Below are 12983 nucleotides of genomic sequence, written 5' to 3'. Positions count from 1 at the left end.
CCCAAAAAATTCCAGTCCTTTAGGTAACACCTTTGTGTTATATATATATATATATATATTTTTTTTTTTTTTTTTTTTGATTGCTATCTTTTTGTTACTTTTCAAACTATATGGCTCTTTAATACATATTAGCTAGTACAGAAGCACTACACTACAACACAATACTGATATGATATTACAAGAAAATATGATGCAATATCTATGTTATTAGTCATTCATAGGAGAAGCTTGAACTATAATGAGGGGGAGGGGGTGGCGAGGGAACTTAATTTGATTGACTGGTATACCCATTTTGTTTTAATCAAAGGATTTATCTGCATGATTTAACAATGTCACGGGGTATGCATCCCTAAATGAAAGGAAAAAGTGGACGGAACAAACACAGACACCTCCAAGACGCCCACACTTCCGATAGTTGGGAAAGCTATACACCTCACCCTTTCCCTATATCTTTACGATATATGACAAACGTAAATAGGCCTGTATGGTTATTCAAGGATATTCCAGCACATTTTTTATCACTCCTCGGATTAAGTTAATGTATAACAGATGAATGGTTTAGATAAAATTGATAGTTTACAATTCTTTTAAAGACAATAACATAATGTAATTGTCTAAACATAAATTCATTTCGAATTTCGCAAACTTAAAAAAAAAAAAAAAATCCGATTGCTACGCATCGCATCGTATATCTGCATGATCATAAGGTTCTAAGAACTGAATTAGTAAAAGGAAATTTTGTGTCAATTACTTGGTGAAGTTATTCCAAGTACCTTTTCTGATGTTTCGCACAAAATCCCCGCTAATACCCGCCCATACCACTCCTCCCCCCCCCCCTCCCCCACTGCAACTCAACTTAGCCTATTACTGTAAGGTATAGAATCTTGTACATTATATGTTATTAAGTTTCATCTGATCTGTTATTAAGTCTCATTTGATATGTTATTCAAGGATTGGTTCAGTTGTCATACATGTTTATGTTATTTGAAAGAGGACAATAAAAGAAACACAATGGTGAAAAAAAAAATCCGTTCAAATATCTTTTTCGGTTAAAGAGATATTCAAGTGTAAAGTTTTATCAGATTGTGTAGAAACTGCTGAAATCTGACTAGCTGTGATGTCACATCCTCACATTCCTGAAAAGTCTTTGTCTTTTTCTCTAAATATTTTGTGAGATTTCATGACTTTCAACCAAAATATATGTCAGGAGATCTCATATTTGTCGAAGGAAGTATTTGAGATCACACATCTGAAGAATTTTTAATTATATTATTTTCAAATGTGTTAAAAAATGTAAATAATTTTTAAAGAAAAATATTCACTAATGTTAAGAAAGTGAGGATGTGACGTCACACCCTCACAGTAAGTCTTTCTACACCAGTCGTTTTCAAAGAAATTTTGATATCTTCAAAGTGTCATATCTCCTTAACAGAGCATGCTATCATGGTAGTTTCTTCACTGTTCTTTTTGTCTTTTTGTGCTCTTTCATACAAAATAGACATGTCACACACCCGAACCAATCCTTTAAGTTTCATCTGATATGTTATTAAGTTTCATCTGATCTGAAAACAAAAGACAAATAAATATTGATATATTTGTAGCACCGATGCTGGCTAATAAGTTTTGCTTTTGAACTTTTTTCCCTTTTTTAATTTTATCAAATTTACTGAATCTCTTTTGTGTATGCGTTATCGCTAAAATGAATATTAAATGTTTATGATTCCTATCGGTAATAAAGTGCACGTTACCCAGACTCTATATTAGAACACAACTTACCCTGTTTAATATCGAAATGACGCCTTCTTTATTAGCATAACAATGGTTGTTGTTTTTGCCGCTGTGGTTCTTCTGTTGTTATCAGGGCGGCGTCAACTTCAAGCGCTAATTCATGCAGTGATCACATCAATAGGTTAACTGACGCGAAATTAATAGCCAAGAGACACAAAAGTTGATCTTCAAAACAACCTTCAAGAAACATACCTTTTCTAAATGAATTAGAAAACTCAGTTTCTACTTAATATGTGTACCATCTTGGAACCTAATATGGAGCGTTATCATGTGTCACGTTGGGGAATTGCATGTTTCCCCAGGTACTAATTTTTCTATCGACTTTAAGTCACAAGGTAATGTCAGTGAGCAAAACTAGGTTCGAATCGTCATTTACAAAAACCTGTGTTAACTTACATCAATAATATTATTTATATATAGGACCCAGGGGCGGACTGGGTCTTAAAACCGGCCCGGGCATTTTCCACCTTGACCGACCCATTTAGTCATTGATATGCTACTTTCATAGTGATCACCGTCCTGGGGGAGAGGTCTAAGGGGTGTCAGCCTCCCCTGTTGAGATTGTTTTGAAATTAAGGAATGTCTAGATACGAAATGGTGCTATGTTTCTCAATTTTGTATGTTTCTATCATCCTTAAAAAATGACCCCAAAATAATTTTCCAGAAGCAACACTTGATTAAACCGAGGAAAGTTAAAAACGTTAACAAAAATAGACAAAAATATATATTTAAGACTGGATTCATTTTAGTTTTTCAAGCATTTTGTGACAACATGCCAGAAAAAAAAATGGAAAAAAAAAACCTAAAGCAAATCCATTAGCACGGACTGGTTGCCAATATCACGTTCTTTTGTTACGAACTAACAGATTAACTAACATGGTGATTTCATGAGCTGATTCCCACAGTCAAAAATATATTTCTACACAGCCCGTCTGTATTCTATTAACTACTGTGAAAATGGGCTGTAATTTTTACCAGGCTCCCCAGTCCAACCGGCCCACCGGGCATTGCCCAAATGCCCGTGTGGCCAGTCCGCCACTGATAGGACCATATTTGCAACTAGATAGAGACCGAAGTACTACATTGTGTTCCACACTGAAGCCAGTCCTCCCCTTGATGTAGAACTGTAGGCGCCAAATTACATACCGGTACCGAAACGACGTTATACTACTTTTTAAGAAAAGTCACCCAGGAAAGAACCTGGGCACGAAACACCAAATAACCGAACGACTGATCCGCTCTCAGCCCCAGTCCCCTTGCATCGAGATTGTGAATGTGTGATCATCGTCAGGTGTGTGTATCACGATTCCCCTTGAAGGGGAACATAATGCTATGCACATGATATTAGCCAAAACGACGTTATAACTACATACTTGTAGAGAAATAACCCAGTTGCTGAAATTAGGAAGTGCCATGGTTCTGTTGAGCTAAACAGCACAGTCTGGGAATTATGATCGCTGTGTAGTAAAAGCCCCATGGCATATATTACTTTCTGAATTTCGGCACAAAATACTATTAAAGTAAACAATTTCGTTCTCTCTTATTGTCAAGTGTTGCCATAAGACGTATATAGGAAACTGCCAAAACGACTCTAACCAAAACAAAATGCTTAATTAAAAGAATTGTTCGGAGGGGAGTTTCTTATTTATAGCAAATAACTAGAAAGTGCAAAAACGACACTTCACCGAAGCAATTACTCTAATTAAAATACAGGCCGTTGAGAAAATAAATGGCATTTGATAATAACCCCCCCCCCTCCACCCCCATACCTCACACAAACATAATTTGAAAGGTATGAACATGGTTGTGACGTCACGGATTCACTTTCCGTCCAATATATTCAACCTAGGTGGGCCACATATACCATATACAACACTGTGGGCCTATATACATATGCGTATATTCTCTAATCATTGAGTATTGAAATAAGATACTCTAAAGATGATTCCTGCCATTCTAAATTCCTTAAACTGAGGAGAGCTATTATATCTTTAATTAGTCCACAGGTTCATATTGCTATAATTTACAGGTCAGGGTAAATAAACTACCAGTCAGACGAAACCATAATGGTGGAATATGAGGAAATCGATATTAGGTGGACAGGTATAAATACCTTGGTCAAACTATAATGCTAGGGATACACACCAGAGAAGAAGTTCTGATCAGGATAAAGACAGGGTGGAGTTGTTTCGGTAGATACAAGGATATTCTGTGCGACCCCAAACTACCAATGTGCATAAGAAGGAGAATGTACAACCAATGTGTCATTCCAACAATGGCCTATGGTGCTGAAACATGGACCACAACCAAGCAGCTTGAGCAGAAACTCTTAGTTGCCCAACGGAGCGATGGAGAGAAGAATGCTCATCATTACAATAAGCTTAAGGGTCAAAGTCAAGAACTCAAAAATCAGGAATCAAACACAAGTAAAAGACATCATTCTTAAGATTAAGGAAGCAAAATGGAGATGGGCAGGACATCTGATGAGTAGGGGGGACAATAGATGGACCAAAAGATTGACAGAATGGCAACCCAGATACGGAAAGAGAGGTAGAGGTAGACAGAAACGTAGGTGGCGGGATGACATAACAACAAACATAGGCATTACATGGACTAGACTTGCAATGGACAGAGAAACTTGGAAAAATCATGAAGAGGGCTACATCCAACAGTGGATGAACACAGCCTGGTTAAGGTGAAGGTAAATAAATTGAGGTCAAGGTGAGTGAACCTCAGACCAGACTAGCGTCATCTTTTATCAATCCAACTTACGAAATATCCGTTCATTGCAGATATTGCACGTGCACGTGTATATATAAAGTGTAAACATAAGTTACAAACATAATTGTATACATAAGTGTTAACATAGGAGTGAAAACGTGTGAAAAAACATAAGTACAAGCATAATCGTATATAAGTGTAAGCATAAATGTAAACATTATTGTAAATGTAAATATAAGGGTAAACGTAAGAAGTCTGTAAAAGTTGTCACTGTTGATGAACTTTAATTATATAATTTTTGCACAAAGTGGTCTGGTGTATATGAAACTGTTTTCAAACCGTACCCGCCGCTCAATATTTACAAATACGCCATTACAATAAACAACAAGTAATACATTTTACGTGGAACTTTCTGCAAGCAGAGAGTCGTATACTGACATAGTATACATTTGAATAAAGGGGAACTTAACTAAATCAATTTGAACGAAAAAAAAGAATACATTGAAAAAAAACGGGGAAGTCCGACTGCTTTTTTTCTCTCTTTTTTTTTTGTGTGGCTTGTTTGTTTGGTTCTAATACAAGCTATAGCCTATGTTAATTGCTCCGTTGAATGAACAGCCCAGCCTGGGGCTTTACATGTATACCCTATTATGCTACCGATGATTAAACATATACCGATGGATAAGACAGATTCACGTTACAAGCAGAGATTATGCAAATGAGAAATCCACGTCATAATATCTGTTGATAAATTGGAGGACTATTTATCAGTAGACATTCTTTTACAAATGTGTTAATATTATTCCATTTTTGGGGTGGGGATGAGATGGTGTGGAGGTCACCACCTTACCTACACAGGGGCGTGTCCAGGGGGGCGCAACAGGCGCGCGCCCCCTATTGGCCGTCACCAAAAAATAAAAAAAGTTTAGCAAAAAAAAAAAAAAAATGGATGACGACCTTTATGTGAGATGTCGGTGATCGCTCAACCCCCCCCCCCTCCCGTATGCTTTATTTTTTGTTTGCCAAAAAGAGGTTCTGGCGAAGTTCGGCGGCATAATAGTTTTAGAAACATAGATGGTAATTGTGTTTGTATTATCACTATAAACACTAAATGACATGCCAGCCATACTAAATTGTGCATTTTGTGTCCATATTTACTGGAAATGTTGCTTATTATTAAGGTCGAAAAATGGATCACATATGGCCATGGGCGGCGATCCTGGGTGGAGGGGGGATATATCCCCCCATGAAAATGGGTGGAGGGGATGTAATGCACCATACCCCCCCCCCCACCAAATGCGAGGGATAAGAATATGTTCATGCCTACATTTATGCATCTTCGTTAATGTACGGCTCTTTTTTAGCTTCATTTCTCGCCTACCATAAACGCAGTGCGATCTTTTCAAATAAAGCGTCTTTATAAAGCAAAAATAGTTGACTGTAGGCTTCATTGGCCCTATAACAACAAAATGCATTATTGCGCCCACGGTATTGATATAGTACATATATGCACCCTCATAGTATTCATACAGGCCCTATAGTAGGCCTACACACGTACATGTTCCCTCGAACAGCTGAGAATCTCATGTAACCAGGGTAATGTTTAATACACGTTTCACCTGGATGCCCTAGCAATCGGTACCTAGGAATGTAACTATGTGTAATTGTGTATTGCATGTGTATAGGCCTATGATAGCCTGCATGAGGCCATTTTCTTCATCGAATAATATAACAGAGCTCTCGAACATTCTAACGTTGCGCCTGAAACAAGATTGACAGGGGCAATTTTCCCAAAATAACACCCGAAATTAAAAAAAAAGTATTTTGGATCCTGATTATGAGATATTTCGGACATGACATCCCTATTTTAAAGTTGGGTATATGCCGCTTGGAAACCTTGGGAAGTGCCGTTTCCGGCCATCTAGAGGGTTTGTTAATCCCAAAATTTTCTTGTACGCTTCGCGCCAACTCATGGTGGCGCTACGCTTAGATAGTCAACAAGGTCATATCCCCCCCCCCCCCCACTCGGACGTACGGATCGCCGCCAATGCATATGACACCATTTTGCATTTCAGCCCTTCTTTGAAAGCAAAAATTGTACACTCCCTCCCCTTAGACCCATTCCCCAGGACGGCGATCATTCATGTCTGGCGCCCCCCCCCCCCCTATTGGAAAATCCTGGATACGCCCCTGCTACATAGGCTTTGATAGATGCCGATTGCCAAATGCTGAAGTCAGATTTATTTTTGATTTTTTGCCTTTTTTTGCCCTTTTGTCGTTTCTAAGATGAATGCTGGGGTTAAACCGCGAAACCACTATATACAAAAGATTCTCTTTCCCTATCTCTTTTGAAATCTACTACTTATAGCACTAAGGTCTTTTGTTTTGTTGTTTTGAAGTCAATTAGGCCGATCGAAAATGGTTCTCTATTCTCTGCGATTATTAATCTGCAACAAAAGAAGGTCAGAAACCTGTTTTTCCTTTGCTTCAGTGAAGGCCAGGGTTTATCGATATTCATATATAGTCAACGATTTTGTGGATTTCATAAAAAAAAAATATATAGATTTGAAGATATAATAATTTGACTATATATATTGTCTAATATATGACGTCAGAATCGCCTTTGAAATCGAGAACGTTATATTCAGCAGAAATAGAATGGTGTTATTATACTATTAATCTAACCTCGGAAAAGATTTCTCATTCCATATTTAATCTCTACAAATCCTTTGGAATTAACAGATTTCGGTGGCATCTCTTTATAGATTCTTTCCACTGACCGGATGGAACAGTTTTTGTGTGTTGAGTATTGAGTGTTATGTGTTATGTGTGTGTATGTGTGTTGTTTTATGTCATTCCTCTTTAATATAGAGAAGAATATATAACAGTGCTAATCCTTGTTAGTTTTTACTTGAGTCAACATTGAAACCTCAATGCTTTACACGTTGCATTAGTATAGCCAGTTGCATGTGTAGCACAGTACTGTGTTTAATACTGTTATTTAATGTTTCATTTTGCGTAGCAAAGTAAAATGCACCGCGCAGGTATATAATCATGGCAAAATAGATCAAACAATGATACAACATGTTTGCGAACAAGTGAAAAAAAAAACAAGCTGACATTTAATATGCGCTTATTTGCACATGTGTCTTTATCAACGTTTTCACTAAGCTCTGGTTTTGAATAGGGGTGTAAGGTGCAGGTGGAGGGGGCGGGGGCGGTCAGAAATGTAAACCAAAAAAAAAAAAGTTGGAATGACCCTACATGAAATATTTGATCGATTACTTTTCAATATAAACAGTCGCCTCATCATACTACGTACAGGATCATCATGTACATTTATACATTTAATGACATTAATTAATTAATTAATTGTAAATTAATGGAAAGCTATATGAAAGAGCTCTTTACAGTGTACCGGCTGCGCATGTGCGTGGACTAGGCTCCTGGATTTAAATGTAAACACAACGCCTGTCTTAGCTGTCCAACAATTGGTTGGCCGGGGCCCTCAATTTAATCATTGACCCAGGACCCCACAATAGGTTGAATCCGAAGAAGATACATATCGAAGGAGCTCCTTGATTGCATACAGTGTAAAAGTTGGTGTTGAAATGGTTGGTGAACTTCGATTCCCTTTCGTTCATATTTACATTAGTACAACTGCTCCATCAACTTGCAGATTAAATTCCTTACATTCCAAGGTATTCAGAAAATAGATAGCAGTTTCAACTGTCATAACACAGCCAACACCCCACCCCACCCCTCACCAAACGTATGCACGCTCTTGGGGCACGGAGAGGCCGTTTCTCCACGCAGACCCCCCCCCCCCCGTGTGATACAATGCACCACATGTAAAAATAACTCAAAAGTTACCGGATATGAAGACTCCCGCTCCCCCCCCCCTTCCCCATTATCTATTGTCTCCCTTCAGCTCCGGGCCTGACAATATGATATAAAACCATTTGAAACTTGCCATTCCTTGGATGACCCTTTCAGCTATATAGTACTTAGATCACAGCCATACTGAGTTCTGGTCACGTAGAGCAATCCTCCAAATTTGGCTTTGTTCTTGGAACAGATGTAATGTGAAAGGCTTACGGTGATGTAGGTTCTTAGTAATTAAAATGAAGACAACACCCTCATAGCACATAGTTACACAGGTTTACCGCCATCTTGAAATTTGATGTGTCTTCGAAGAAAAACAAACGCAGCATAGAATGTGAAACACATTTTATCTATGGAATTGGAAGCTGGCAATTCACTTTTCATCAAGTATTTCCTTTACATACAATTTTCTTTCAGACCAACGTACACTATGACGTACTCAAAATGGTCGCCTTAACAACTGCAAAGTCCTCATACACTGCATACAAATACTTGCAAAGGTCGCACGTTATTATTCGTTCTCCCTGCATGTCATGTATACGGAGATGAGTTATTGTGCGAGTGGGTGCGCGCGTGAATGCCTGTGATTGATTGATCAAAAACAAGTGTGTCGCGAACCCCTCCTAGACCGTAAGTCCGATCAAGTTCAAATTTGGTGGGTGGTGTCTGACCATGTATACTCGTGCCTGAGTGATTGATGACGTCATCGGTCAAAGGTCAGAGGTCAACAGTCAAGTGATCTAAAAATTGGTTTTTAGCAGTTTTCTGCTTGTCAACATGTAGGAAAAAGTCATTAAACCACACCATATGTAGAGCATGATGAGACGATTTTTAAAAATAGGACATATTTAGGTTTTTAGGTCGAAGGTCAATGTAGGTCAAAGGTCAAATATGGCCTTAATTGTACGAAAAATTGTGTCGCGAACTCCTGGACCGTAAGTCGGATCAAGTTCAAACTTGGTGGGTGCGTGCCTGATTGATTGATGACGTCATAGGTCAAATGTCATAGGTCAACCCCCTAAAAATTGTTGTTTAGCCATTTTCTGCTCATCAACATGTAGGAAAAAAGCCATTCAACAAAAACATGAAAATGAAGAGACAAGTACTAGAATATTCCTTTTTCTGGGTGTTGAGGGTTAGGTTGAAAGGACAGAGGTGAAATTGGCTCAAAAGTTGATGCCTTGCATGCATAAAACAACAGTGATGGTTAGGTATAATAACGTTTTCTACTACTAAACTATACGTTAACCAATTGGATTCCATCCTAATGACAAAGATGGTAACCAGATACATGTAGATGTAACCTAACAATCACTTCAAACATGGAGAAGATGAGATCTGTAACTTCATGGATTGCCCGCTTGTTTCTCTTTGAAACCTTCTTCCTTGTCTAACCATAACCACACGTACATAGATAATATCAACATTTTGTATAATATTGCAACCTATACCGATATAATACAGGGGTCTCAGGTATATCTCGTTTATATATGTAGCCATATCGCGTGTGGACGTATGCCATCTTAAAAACCACAAGAATTTCACGGTTTAAGTTTGCATAAAGTTCACAGATAATTGAACCTTTTGTGTTATATTGTCTCTTTCGTTTTCAATTATGATTTTGTTCATAATTTTAACTATCTTTTTATGGTCTGCTGATCATATTGCGTAGAACCCATTATCTTGTACAAACAATTTTGTACAATATCCAAGCAGACTCCATTCAAACAGGTATTTGATCTTTCTTCTTGTTTCATCACAATACTGGGTGTATTCTTTACTAGTTAGCCAGCGGTTACAATGGATTATAAAAAAGCAGAAGTTAGATTTTAATCCATTTGTTTGGAATACCACGGCTATTGAATCAAACAAAATAATCATAAAATATATATATATATGATTTAATTTTTTTCAAATTATCGTTTGGCTGTTGCTAAGGTGTAGTTTTGCAACGTCACTCAAAAAAGGGGTCAAAGTGTAGTTGGGTATGCTTAACTTTATTAAGCTATTGTATATCTCTTGTATACTTCTATAACACTTCCCTTCAGCGAGGTTTCCACGTTATTGTGCAAAGTAAAACAACGATTAAATATTGGGACAACCTTAAGCTAATATGATTGCATTTTACACGCAAGAATGCTGTTTCGGCTGAAATTAAATTCCTTATTATTTATGAGTCAGGAATTATAATCTCGATGATTTTTCATCACATATGAAATATGACTTCAAGGCATTAGTTAATTTACTATTTTATATGTTTAGGTCAATAGGATAACATACAGGGTCAGGGGTCATGGGGGAAAAAAAGATAAGGAAAGCAATAAACACGAGGTAAGAATATATATAATTAGTTATAGAGTCAACTGTTTAATCTCATTCGTATGATGGTTCACCTTAGCAGCTTTTCTTAATTGAACAAACTTTAATATTAAGAAGAGGCGATTCTATGTCATAGTCTAACATAATAATTTAATTTCCTATAATTATTGGTTGTGATGCATTATATTGTGTGTAATATTATGACAAAATATATTACATTATGCAAACTAATTCATTTAGGAATATGCCTGCATTACTCCTTTCCGAACATTGTCGAAAGAGCTAAGAGTATAGAACTGATTGGTACCGTAGCCCAACACCGCTCTTTCTCCCCCACACACTTAAAAAGACCTTTCCAAATATGTTCTTTTAAGTTTATATAAACAACACAGCACCTTTACGAACCATCCACCTTCTTTCACACACTATAATGAAATTTTACAAAATGAATACCGATGTAAAACTGAGGCCCGGGTTCGAATCCCGGTGGAGGCTGGGAGTTTTTTTCACCGTTCTTGATTTTCCAACTCATTACGATTTTCAATTATATATATATATATATATATATGTATATATATATGTACATATATATATATATATATATGTATATATATATATATATATATATATATATATATATATATATATATATATATATATATATATATATATATATAATGAAAATCGTAATGAGTTGTTCAAAGTATCTCTTTCGAGATCCGGCTTTAGGATTCACAAATGATTTTCGAGTTGGATAGCATCATGTTTGATCTCTAGAGTAGGGCAAAATATGTCACCAAAAACAGAACTAGTATTGTTCGATATAGGTGACAAACGCCTACAGTGGAATTACGATCTTCCTTACCGGTTTCGAACCTCTGGACATACAATCAGCGTCCATAGCCTAGTGGTTAGGGTGTCCGCGTACAGAGCGGGAGGCCCGTGGTTCGAATCCCGGTGGAGGCTGAAAGTTTTTTCACTGTTCTTGATTTTCCAACTCATTACGATTTTCATTTATATATATTCATTTGCCTTTGTCGTTTACCTCCATTGCATTAACATATATATATATATATATATATATATATATATATATATATATATATATATATATATATATATACATATATATATATATTCACCGCTGTAAGTATAAGGCCTTCTCTCTTAAGACCTTTTCTACACAAAAGAGCGAGAAATAGGAACATTTACTCAAATTTCGTAACAATATGCGGATTTTTTTTTCTCTCGAAAAGGGACTTCCTTTGATCATGCGCACTTCAATTATCAGAACGGATTATTTATTTATTTATTTTCTTCTCATCCTCATCAGAAAACGATTTCAAAATGCTAATTAAGATGCCCCATATTAATCTATAAAAGGTCTAAATAATGGACACACGGTGTCATATTTCCAATTTAGGTTTTCATCTGTTTCAGTTTTTGAAAATAAGAACATTGCTAGAATGAGCCAATAGATATTGTTGTACCTTGACACGTAGTAATTGTTTAGCCCCGCATTCAATATATGCGGCTTAACTGTATACTTATCATACATAAGATACATTATACAGAGTTTGGGCCCTTCCTCCACCACAAATAAACTAATATTCACGTCGATTAGCCCGCACAATATGCTATCAATGTATGCAATAATTTAAAAAGCTGCTGTGATTTTGGCAATCATCAACTGCTTTTAATTTGTATTAAATAATTAAGATAGTTAAAATTAAGATATTTAATTAAATTAAAATCAATTAGGATAATTAAATGATTAAGATTGTCATACACAGCTGCAAAAAAAAAAAAAAAAACTTGAGATACATTGTTGTTTTTCTATCAAAACATCATTTTTTTTATAATTATAAAGATCCGTATATATGCCACGTATAGGCCTATACCTAACGAGAATTCTAGGTTAACTTGCACTACACTAGCCTGCTTTGTTCTACAAAGTTATTATTTTTTTTTATCCTGTTTTTCAAAAAAAGTATTGACCTGAAACCTATTAATGCCATCAATATCCTCTGTTTGTAAACTCTTTACTTCGAAATGAAAAAGAAGAAAATGGAAAGAAAAAAAAGCTACTACCATACGAATAAGAAATTAAAGTAAAATGATAGTTAATAACTGTAACACACTTTCAAATAGACCTATCTATACTACATATATAAGTTATTTACAAGAATATTTTTTGGGTGTTCACGAATCCGATTGAACACCTTTCTTAATTTTTTAATTTCTTTGGTATAAAACATCCTTTTCATCCA

General features: G+C 36.3%; 1 long non-coding RNA gene across 1 annotated transcript in view; it reads left to right on the top strand.

The window, feature by feature from the left end:
* LOC139966948 (uncharacterized) overlaps positions 1–12983 on the top strand; it is a 49524-nt gene that overhangs the window by 6822 nt on the left and 29719 nt on the right. The gene's annotated exons all lie outside the window — the stretch shown is intronic.

This window comes from Apostichopus japonicus, chromosome 4 (genome assembly GCF_037975245.1).
Source record: "Apostichopus japonicus isolate 1M-3 chromosome 4, ASM3797524v1, whole genome shotgun sequence".
In the NCBI taxonomy this organism is placed as follows: Eukaryota; Metazoa; Echinodermata; class Holothuroidea; order Aspidochirotida; family Stichopodidae; genus Apostichopus; species Apostichopus japonicus.
Note: the sequence above shows the minus strand (reverse complement) of the source record. Positions and strands in the feature narration are given on the sequence as shown.